Here is a 12,466-nt window from a genome sequence, read left to right on the forward strand (position 1 = left end):
TCATATAATCCTCCACCATTCTTTCAATGGTGACAGAATCATATGCAGTGACAGTAGACAACATGTCAGTAATCCTTGGCAGGTCCTTCAGTCCGGACCAGATGTCAGCACTCGCTCCAAACTGCCCTGCATCACTGCCAGCTGGTGGTCTCGGAATTCTTAGCCTTTTCCTCGCAGCCCCAGTTGCGGGAGAATGTGAAGGAGGAGATGGTGACGGGTCACGTTCCGCTTGACTTGACAAGTGTCTCACCAGCAGGTCTTTGAACATGTGCAGACTTGTGTCTGCCGGAAAGAGAGATACAACGTAGGCTTTAAAACCTAGGATCGAGCACGGTGGCCAAAATGTAGTGCTCTGATTTCAACAGATTGACCACCCGTGAATCCTGGTTAAGCGAATGAAGGGCTCCATCCACATGCCTAGCGGAATCGATCCATTTTAGCTCCTCCTTCAATCTCTCCAGCTGCTTCTGCAAAAACCTGATGAGGGGAATGACCTGACTCTGGCTGGCAGTGTCTGAACTGACTTCACGTGTGGCAAGTTCAAAGGGTTGCAGAACCTTGCACAACGTTGAAATCATTCTCCACTGCGCTTGAGTCAGGTGCATTCCCCCTCCTTTGCCTATATCGTAGGCAGATGTATAGGCTTGAATGGCCTTTTGCTGCTACTCCATCCTCTGAAGCATATAGAGGGTTGAATTCCACCTCGATACCACCTCTTCCTTCAGATGATGGCGGGGCAGGTTCAGGAGTGTTTGCTGGTGCTCCAGTCTTTGGCACACGGTGGCTGAATGCCGAAAGTGGCCTGCAATTCTTCGGGCCACCGACAGCATCTCTTGCACGCCCCTGTCAGTTTTGAAAAAATTCTGCACCACCAAATTCAATGTATGTACAAAACATGGGACATGCTGGAATTTGCCCACATGTAATGCACGCACAATATTGGTGGCATTGTCCGATGTCACAAATCCCCAGGAGAGTCCAATTGGGGTAAGCCATTCTGCGATGATGTTCCTCAGTTTCCGTAAGAGGTTGTCAGCTGTGTGCCTCTTACGGAAAGCGGTTATACAAAGCGTAGCCTGTCTACGAACAAGTTGGCGTTTGTGAGATGCTGCTACTGGTGCCGCCGCTGCTGTTCTTGCTGCGGGAGGCAATACATCTACCCACTAGCCTGTCACAGTCATATAGTCCTGAGTCTGCCCTGCTCCACTTGCCCACATGTCCGTGGTTAAGTGGACATTGGGTACAACTGCATTTTTTAGGACACTGGTGACTCTTTTTCTGACGTCTGTGTACAGTCTCGGTATCGCCTGCCTAGAGAAGTGAAACCTAGATGGTATTTGGTACCGGGGACACAGTACCTCAAGCAATTCTCTAATTCCCTGTGAATTAACGGTGGATACCGGACACATGTTTAACACCAACACAGCTGCCAAGGCCTGAGTAATCCGCTTTGCAGCAGGATGACTGCTGTGATATTTCATCTTCCTCTAAAAGGACTGTTGGACAGTCAATTGCTTACTGGAAGTAGTACAAGTGGTCTTCCGATTTCCCCTCTGGGATGACGATCGACTCCCAGCAGCAACAACAGCAGCGCCAGCAGCAGTAGGCGTTACACTCAAGGATCCATCGGAGGAATCCAAGTTAGGAGAGGACTCATCAGACTTGCCAGTGACATGGCCTGCAGGACTATTGACGTTCCTGTCTAAGGAGGTAATGGACACTGAGGGAGTTGGTGGTGTGGTTTGCAGGAGCTTGGGTACAAGAGGAAGGGATTTAGTTGTCAGTGGACTGCTTCCGCTGTTACCCAAAGTTATTGAACTTGTCAATGACTTCTGATGAATGCGCTCCAGGTGACGTATAAGGGAGGAAGTTCCTAGGTGGTTAATGTCCTTACCCCTACTTATTACAGCTTGACAAAGGCAACACACGGCTTGACACCTGTTGTCCGCATTTCTGTTAAAATAATTCCACACCGAAGAGGTGATTTTTTTTTGTAATATGACCAGGCATGTCAATGGCCATATTCATCCCACAGACAACAGGTGTCTCCCCGGGTGCCTGACTTAAACAAACCACCTCACCATCAGAATCCTCCTTGTTAATTTCCTCCTCAGCGCCAGCAACACCCATATCCTCATCCTGGTGTACTTCAACAGTGACATCTTCAATTTAACTATCAGGAACTGGACTGTGGGTGCTCCTTCCAACACTTGCAGGGGGCGTGCAAATGGTGGAAGGCGCAAGCTCTTCCCGTCCAGTGTTGGGAAGGTCAGGCATCGCAACCGACACAATTGGACTCTCCTTGGGTATTTGTGATTTAGAAGAACGCACAGTTCTTTGCTGTGCTTTTGCCATCTTAACTCTTTTCAGTTTTCTAGTGGGAGGATGAGTGCTTCCATCCTCATGTGAAGCTGAACCACTAGCCATGAACATAGGCCAGGGCCTCAGCCATTCCTTGCCACTACGTGTCATAAATGGCATATTGGCAAGTTTACGCTTCTCCTCAGATGCTTTTAATTTAGATTTTTGGGTCATTTTACTGAACTTTAGTTTTTTGGATTTGACATGCTCTCTACTATGACATTGGGCATCGGCCTTGGCAGACGACGTTGATGGCATTTCATCATCTCGGCCATGACTAGTGGCAGCAGCTTCAGCATGAGCTGGAAGTGGATCTTGATCTTTCCCTATTTTACCCTCCACATTTTTGTTCTCCATTTTTTAATGTGTGGAATTATATGCCAGTAATATATCAATAGCAATGGCCTACTGTATTGTACTATATATGTATACTGTTGGTCACCAAAATGCTGCACTGTAATACTATATATACTGCTCACAAAAATGCAGCACATATATGGAATGGATACTTGCAGTGACACAGAGCTGCAAGATACAGCAATGGCCTACTGTACACAACTATATACTGTTGGGTCACCAAAATGCTGCACTGTAATACTATATATACTGCTCACAAAAATGCTGCACAGATATGGAATGGATACTTGCAGTGACACAGAGCTGCAAGATACAGCAATGGCCTACTGTACACAACTATATACTGTTGGGTCACCAAAATGTTGCACTGTAATACTATATATACTGCTCACAAAAATGCAGCACAGATATGGAATGGATACTTGCAGTGACACAGAGCTGCAAGATACAGCAATGGCCTACTGTACACAACTATATACTGTTGGGTCACCAAAATGCTGCACTGTAATACTATATAAAACTGCTCACAAAAATGCAACACAGATATGGAATGGATACTTGCAGTGACACAGAGCTGCAAGATACAGCAATGGCCTACTGTACTCAACTATATACTGTTGGGTCACCAAAATGCTGCACTGTAATACTATATATACTGCTCACAAAAATGCTGCACAGATATGGAATGGATACTTGCAGTGACACAGAGCTGCAAGATACAGCAATAGCCTACTGTACACAACTATATACTGTTGGGTCACCAAAATGCTGCACTGTAATACTATATATACTGCTCACAAAAATGCTGCACAGATATGGAATGGATACTTGCAGTGACACAGAGCTGCAAAATACAGCAATGGCCTACTGTACTGTACTACTATAAGTATAATTATATACTGGTGGTCCCCAGTCCCCACAATAAAGCACACTGAGCACAGATATTTGCAGCACACTGAGCACAGATTACGGAGCTTTTCAGGGAGAGAACGCAGCCACGTCCTCTCCAATGCATGAGTGAAAATGGCGGCGACGTGCGGCTCTTTATATAGAATACGAATCTCGCGAGAATCCGACAGCGGGATGATGATGTTCGGGCGCATTCAGGTTAACCGAGCAAGGTGGAAAGATCCGAGGCTGCCTTGTAAAATGGGTGAAGTTTGGGGGGGGGTTCGGATCTTGGAGAACCGAACCCGCTCATCTCTAATCTATAGTTTTCTAGCACACTGAAGCAGGTGGTCTTGTAGTATCTCTCTGTATTTTGCACTATCCATTGGTCCTTTAATTTTAACAAGATGCCCTGTCCCCGCTGAGAAAAAGCATTCCCATTATAAGATGTTGCCACCCCCATACTTAACTGTTGGGAAGGTGTTTGCTGATGAATGGGCTGTGTTAAGTTTGCACCACGGGTAGTGTATTGAAATGGGGCTACAAATTTACATATTTATTAGAGCTGCGCGGCGGGCACTTTTCGTGTTTTGGTTCTGGTTCCTTGCTCGTGTTTTGGATCTGTTTTACCAAAATCACCCTTTCATGTTTTGGTTTTGGATCTGGATGATTTTTGAAAAAAACATAAAAACAGCTAAAATAGCAGAATTTGGGGGTAATTTTTATCCTACGGTATTATTAACCTCAATAACATTCATTTCCACTCATTTCCAGTCTATTCTGAACACCTCACAATATTGTTTTTAGGCCAAAAGGTTGCACCAAGGTGGCTGTATGACTAAGCTAAGCGACACAAGTGGGCGGCACAAACACCTGGCCCATCTAGGAGTGGCACTGCAGTGGCAGACAGGATGGCAGCTTTAAATAATAGGCCCCAAACAGCACATGATGCAAAGAAGAAAAAGAGGTGCAATGAGGTAGCTTGATGGCTAAGCTAAGCGACACAAGTGTGTGGCACAAACACCTGGCCCATCTAGGCATGGCACTGCAGTGGCAGACAGGATGGCACTTACAAAAATCTAGGCCCCAAACAGTACATCATGCAAAGAAGTAAAATAGGTGCAATGAGGTAGCTGTATAGCTAAGGTAAGCGACACAAGTGTGCGGCACAAAAAAAGTTGGATTGAGAAGATCAGACGGGGGAGCGGGGCAAGGGAGGGAGAGAGAGCGCTTACCGGCGGGGGCAGCTGGAGCCACGGTCGGTGGAAGACACTCTCCTCTCTGACAGGCATCCCCCTGGCCAGGCTCCTCTCTCCCGGCAGTGCTACACAGCTCCCCGGCTCCCCAGGCGGCTCTATGGCAGCGCTCCCTTGCAACACAGGTGGCTACATAGCTCCCCAGGTGGCTCCACGGCTACATGGCTCCCAGGCGGCTCCATCTCTACGGTCCCACGGCAGCGCTGCCTGGCTACACGGCTCCCCAGGTGGCTCCACAGCTCCACGGTCCCACGGCAACGCTGCCCGGCTCCACGGCCGTGCTACCCGGCTACACGGCTCCCTTGTTACACAGGCAGCTACATGGCAGAGTGCGGCTCCCTCCAGCAGCTCCCTGTGATCTCAGCACAGACGCGGGACAAATCCGACAGTCAGATTTGGCCGCTCTTTGAATAGGGGTTGTCGGGTCCATTCCGACAACTGCATGTCGGAATGGACCTGACTCTTATTGAATATACCCCATAGTGTGCAAGGAGATCATCCAGATTGGATAATGTTGGTATATCCACCTTCCAAGACTCTAGAGTCCTTTTCCATGCATGTGAGGGAGAGGTACCAACAAGATCATAAACTAAGGTACTTGGTCTTATACGGGTGAAGCAATATAAAAGACAATAAGTTATGGAGTACATCAGGGGAAGTAGAGGCTCTACACTGTGACGTAATGGGCCGGGCATAATGATCAACCTGAAGATACATGGAAAATTGCTTATGGGGGATATCAAAAGTTTAATGTAGGGTGCTGAACGGTAGGAGAGTTCTTCCCGGATCAAAGACATCTTTAACCTTAGCAATCCCCTTCTCCGTCCAGTGAAGGAACAAGGATTTATCCAGGCCTGGGGGGAACAAAGGGTTACCCAGGAAGGGAGTAGTTATAAGGCCTAGAAAGAAGTTGTGCATATTCCCCACCAAGCCATATAAGTGTCACGAAATAACACATTATTCAAAATATAGCTAAGAATAAGGCGTTTTGGAGAGTGGAGGAGAGCGGCTGTGGAAAATGGAGCAAACATAGCAGACTCAATTTGTGGGTGGGTGTAAATGTAAAAACCAATCACTAATATCACTAATATATCTGAAATGCACTAATATAGCCCTCATGAAGGTGAGTATATCAGGCAAGCCAAGGCCTCCCTTAGATCTAGGAAGACGTAATTTAGCTACGGCAATACGAGGGTGACCTTCTTTCCACAAAAACGAGGTGAACAAACTGGTAAAAGCTTTGATATCTGAGAGGGTCAAATAAATAGGGAGCATTTGAATGGGGTAGGACAATTTAGGGAAGGCTACACTCTTTATCAAGACAATGTATCCTAAAAGAGACAATGGTAACTACTTCCAGGCATCCAGCAAATTAGTCAGTTGGGAAAGAACCGTAGTATAATTAAGGCAATACAAGGAAGACAAACTAATCGGGACATTAATTCCCAAATACTTAAAGTGGATGTGAGTGATTCGGAAATGGCTATACACAGAGTGTTGTAAATCAATAGAAGAAATGTTTGCTACTGGTATCAGTTCAGACTTAGAAAGATTAATCTTATATCCCGCAAACGAACCAAAACAAGCTAACAGAGAGCGTATGGCTGGGATAGAAGAGAGGGAGTTTGCTACAAAGAGGAGCATGTCATCCATAAATAGGGACAACTTGAGCTCCACAGATCCAACGGCAAAACCACGGAAATGCATCGAAGACCTAAGCAAGATCGCCAGGGGTTCCAATGCAGCCGCAAAAAGCAAGGGCAACATAGGGGACCCCTGGCGAGTGCACCTGCACACATCAAAGGAGGCAGAAAGACAACCATTGCTAGATACCTGGGTTGTCGGGTCGGAATACAAGGTGGACAACATAGCTATAAACTGAGAAGGGAGACCAAATGTAGTGAAAGTGTGATACAGATGATCCCACGTGACAAGGTCGAATGCCTTATCTGCATCCAATGACACAATAGACTGGGGGACAGAAACATAGAAACATAGAATTTGACGGCAGATTAGAACCACTTGGCCCATCTAGTCTGCCCTTTATTTTAACCATATTTTTATCTCAAAACTTATTTGATCCTTATTTCTTTGTAAGGATTAGTGATGTGCACCGGAAATTTTTCGGGTTTTGTGTTTTGGTTTTGGGTTCGGTTCCGCCGCCGTGTTTTGGATTCGGACGCGTTTTCAAAAAAATTGTCCCCAAACAGCACATGATGCAAAGAAAAAAAGAGGCGCACCAAGGTCGCTGTGTGACTAAGCTAAGCGACACAAGTGGCCAACACAAACACCTGACCCATCTAGGAGTGGCACTGCAGTGTCAGGCAGGATGGCATTTCAAAAAAATTGTCCCCAAACAGCACATGATGCAAAGAAAAATGAAAGAAAAAAGAGGTGCAAGATGGAATTGTCCTTGGGCCCTCCCACCCACCCTTATGTTGTATAAACAGGACATGCACACTTTAACGAACCCATCATTTCAGTGACAGGGTCTGCCACACGACTGTGACTGAAATGACTGGTTGGTTTGGGCCCCCACCAAAAAAGAAGCAATCAATCTCTCCTTGCACAAACTGCTCTACAGAGGCAAGATGTCCACCTCATCATCATCCTCCGATTCCTCACCCCTTTCACTGTGTACATCCCCCTCCTCACAGATTATTAATTCGTCCCCACTGGAATCCACCATCTCAGGTCCCCGTGTACTTTCTGGAGGCAATTGCTGCTGGTGAATGTCTCCACGGAGGAATTGATTATAATTCATTTTAATGAACATCATCTTCTCCACATTTTCTGGAAGTAACCTCGTACGCCGATTGCTGACAAGGTGAGCGGCTGCACTAAACACTCTTTCGGAGTACACACTGGAGGGAGGGCAACTTAGGTAGAATAAAGCCAGTTTCTGCAAGGGCCTCCAAATTGCCTCTTTTTCCTGCCAGTATACGTACGGACTGTCTGACGTGCCTACTTGGATGCGGTCACTCATATAATCCTCCACCATTCTTTCAATGGTGAGAGAATCATATGCAGTGACAGTAGACGACATGTCAGTAATCGTTGCCAGGTCCTTCAGTCCAGACCAGATGTCAGCACTCGCTCCAGACTGCCCTGCATCACCGCCAGCGGGTGGGCTCGGAATTCTTAGCCTTTTCCTCGCACCCCCAGTTGCGGGAGAATGTGAAGAAGGAGATGGTGACGGGTCACGTTCCGCTTGACTTGACAATTTTCTCACCAGCAGGTCTTTGAACCTCTGCAGACTTGTGTCTGCCGGAAAGAGAGATACAACGTAGGTTTTAAATCTAGGATCGAGCACGGTGGCCAAAATGTAGTGCTCTGATTTCAACAGATTGACCACCCGTGAATCCTGGTTAAGCGAATTAAGGGCTCCATCCACAAGTCCCATATGCCTAGCGGAATCGCTCTGTTTAAGCTCCTCCTTCAATGTCTCCAGCTTCTTCTGCAAAAGCCTGATGAGGGGAATGACCTGACTCAGGCTGGCAGTGTCTGAACTGACTTCACGTGTGGCAAGTTCAAAGGGTTGCAGAACCTTGCACAACGTTGAAATCATTCTCCACTGCGCTTGAGTCAGGTGCATTCCACCTCCTTTGCCTATATCGTGGCCAGATGTATAGGCTTGAATGGCCTTTTGCTGCTCCTCCATCCTCTGAAGCATATAGAGTGTTGAATTCCACCTCGTTACCACCTTTTGCTTCAGATGATGGCAGGGCAGGTTCAGGAATGTTTAGTGGTGCTCCAGTCTTCTGTACGCGGTGCATGAATGCCGAAAGTGGCCCGCAATTCTTCGGGCCACCAACAGCATCTCTTGCACGCCCCTGTCGTTTTTTAAATAATTCTGCACCACCAAATTCAAGGTATGTGCAAAACATGGGACGTGATGGAATTTGCCCAGATGTAATGCACGCACAATATTGCTGGCGTTGTCCGATGTCACAAATCCCCAGGAGAGTCCAATTGGGGTAAGCCATTCTGCGATGATCTTCCTCAGTTGCCGTAAGAGGTTGTCAGCTGTGTGCCTATTCTGGAAAGCGGTGATACAAAGCGTAGCCTGCCTAGGAACGAGTTGGCGTTTGCGAGATGCTGCTACTGGTGCCGCCGCTGCTGTTCTTGCTGCGGGAGGCAATACATCTACCCAGTGGGCTGTCACAGTCATATAGTCCTGAGTCTGCCCTGCTCCACTTGTCCACATGTCCGTGGTTAAGTGGACATTGGGTACAACTGCATTTTTTAGGACACTGGTGAGTCTTTTTCTGAGGTCTGTGTACATTTTCGGTATCGCCTGCCTAGAGAAATGGAACCTTGATGGTATTTGATACCGGGGACACAGTACCTCAAACAAGTCTGTAGTTGGCTCTGAATTAACGATGGATACCGGAACCACGTTTCTCACCACCCAGGCTGCCAAGGCCTCAGTTATCTGCTTTGCAGCAGGATGACTGCTGTGATATTTCATCTTCCTCGCAAAGGTCTGTTGGACAGTCAATTGCTTACTGGAAGTAGTACAAGTGGTCTTCCGACTTCCCCTCTGGGATGACGATCGACTCCCAGCAGCAACAACAGCAGCGCCAGCAGCAGTAGGCGTTACACTCAAGGATGCATCGGAGGAATCCCAGGCAGGAGAGGACTCGTCAGACTTGACAGTGACATGGCCTGCAGGACTATTGGCTTTCCTGGGTAAGGAGGAAATTGACACTGAGGGAGTTGGTGGTGTGGTTTGCAGGAGCTTGGTTACAAGAGGAAGGGATTTAGTGGTCAGTGGACTGCTTCCGCTGTCACACAAAGTTTTTGAACTTGTCACTGACTTATGATGAATGCGCTGCAGGTGACGTATAAGGGAGGATGTTCCGAGGTGGTTAACGTCCTTACCCCTACTTATTACAGCTTGACAAAGGCAACACACGGCTTGACACTAGAGATGAGCGGGTTCGGTTCCTCGGAAACCGAACCCGCCCGAACTTCATGTTTTTTTACACGGGTCCGAGCGACTCGGATCTTCCCGCCTTGCTCGGTTAACCCGAGCGCGCCCGAACGTCATCATCCCGCTGTCGGATTCTCGCGAGGCTCGGATTCTATCGCGAGACTCGGATTCTATATAATGAGCCGCGCGTCGCCGCCATTTTCACACGTGCATTGAGATTCATAGGGAGAGGACGTGGCTGGCGTCCTCTCCGTTTAGAGAAGAGAGTGAGACAGTAGAGAGAGACACAGTAGTAGTAATTTTGGGGAGCATTATTAGGAGGAGTACTACTATACTACTACAACTTGCTGAAGTGATATAGATTAGATAGTGTGACTGTATTAATTATCTGACTTGTGGGGGAGACACTGACAGTGGGGAGCAGTTAGAGTCTGAGAGCAGGACTCAGGAGTACATATAACGTACAGTGCACACTTTTGCTGCCAGAGTCAGTGCCACACTGCCATTGTGATCACACTGACCACCAGACCAGTATAATATATTTTGTGATTGTCTGCTTAGGAGTACTACTTGCAAGTTGCTGATAGTGTGACCAGTGACCTGACCACCAGTTTAATAATCAATCACCACCACCAGTTTAATATATATATATAATTGTATATAATATATATATATATATATATATATATATATATATATATAATATTGTATACCACCTACCCGTGGTTTTTTTTTTTCATTCTTCTTTATACATACTACTATAGTAGCTTACTGTAGCAGTCTGCGGTGCTGCTGAGCTGACAGTGTCCAACAGGTCCGTCATCAGTCATTACATAATAAATATATATACCTGTCCGGCTGCAGTACTAGTGATATATACATATATATTGATTTCATCTCATTATCATCCAGTCTATATTAGCAGCAGACACAGTACGTTAGTCCACGGCTGTAGCTACCTCTGTGTCGGCACTCGGCAGTCCATCCATAATTGTATACCACCTCCCCGTGTTTTTTTTTTTTTCTTTCTTCTTTGTACATACTACTATAGTATAGTAGCTTACTGTAGCAGTCTGCGGTGCTGCTGAGCTGACAGTGTCCAGCAGGTCCGTCATCAGTCATTACATAATAAATATATATACCTGTCCGGCTGCAGTACTAGTGATACTATATATACATATATATTGATTTCATCTCATTATCATCCAGTCTATATTAGCAGCAGACACAGTACGTTAGTCCACGGCTGTAGCTACCTCTGTGTCGGCACTCGGCAGTCCATCCATAATTGTATACCACCTCCCCGTGGTTTTTTTTTTTCTTTCTTCTTTGTACATACTACTATAGTATAGTAGCTTACTGTAGCAGTCTGCGGTGCTGCTGAGCTGACAGTGTCCAGCAGGTCCGTCATCAGTCATTACATAATAAATATATATACCTGTCCGGCTGCAGTACTAGTGATACTATATATACATATATATTGATTTCATCTCATTATCATCCAGTCTATATTAGCAGCAGACACAGTACGTTAGTCCACGGCTGTAGCTACCTCTGTGTCGGCACTCGGCAGTCCATCCATAATTGTATACCACCTCCCCGTGGTTTTTTTTTTTCTTTCTTCTTTGTACATACTACTATAGTATAGTAGCTTACTGTAGCAGTCTGCGGTGCTGCTGAGCTGACAGTGTCCAGCAGGTCCGTCATCAGTCATTACATAATAAATATATATACCTGTCCGGCTGCAGTACTAGTGATACTATATATACATATATATTGATTTCATCTCATTATCATCCAGTCTATATTAGCAGCAGACACAGTACGTTAGTCCACGGCTGTAGCTACCTCTGTGTCGGCACTCGGCAGTCCATCCATAATTGTATACCACCTCCCCGTGGTTTTTTTTTTTTCTTTCTTCTTTGTACATACTACTATAGTATAGTAGCTTACTGTAGCAGTCTGCGGTGCTGCTGAGCTGACAGTGTCCAGCAGGTCCGTCATCAGTCATTACATAATAAATATATATACCTGTCCGGCTGCAGTACTAGTGATACTATATATACATATATATTGATTTCATCTCATTATCATCCAGTCTATATTAGCAGCAGACACAGTACGTTAGTCCACGGCTGTAGCTACCTCTGTATCGGCACTTGGCAGTCCATCCATAATTGTATACCACCTCCCCGTGGTTTTTTCTTTTTCTTTCTTCTTTGTACATACTACTATAGTATAGTAGCTTACTGTAGCAGTCTGCGGTGCTGCTGAGCTGACAGTGTCCAGCAGGTCCGTCATCAGTCATTACATAATAAATATATATACCTGTCCGGCTGCAGTACTAGTGATACTATATATACATATATATTGATTTCATCTCATTATCATCCAGTCTATATTAGCAGCAGACACAGTACGTTAGTCCACAGCTGTAGCTACCTCTGTGTCGGCACTCGGCAGTCCATCCATAATTGTATACCACCTCCCCGTGGTTTTTTTTTTTTCTTTCGTCTTTGTACATACTACTATAGTATAGTAGCTTACTGTAGCAGTCTGCGGTGCTGCTGAGCTGACAGTGTCCAGCAGGTCCGTCATCAGTCATTACATAATAAATATATATACCTGTCCGGCTGCAGTACTAGTGATACTATATATACATATATAT

The sequence above is a fragment of the Pseudophryne corroboree genome, chromosome 3 (genome assembly GCF_028390025.1).
Source record: "Pseudophryne corroboree isolate aPseCor3 chromosome 3, aPseCor3.hap2, whole genome shotgun sequence".
Taxonomy (NCBI): domain Eukaryota; kingdom Metazoa; phylum Chordata; class Amphibia; order Anura; family Myobatrachidae; genus Pseudophryne; species Pseudophryne corroboree.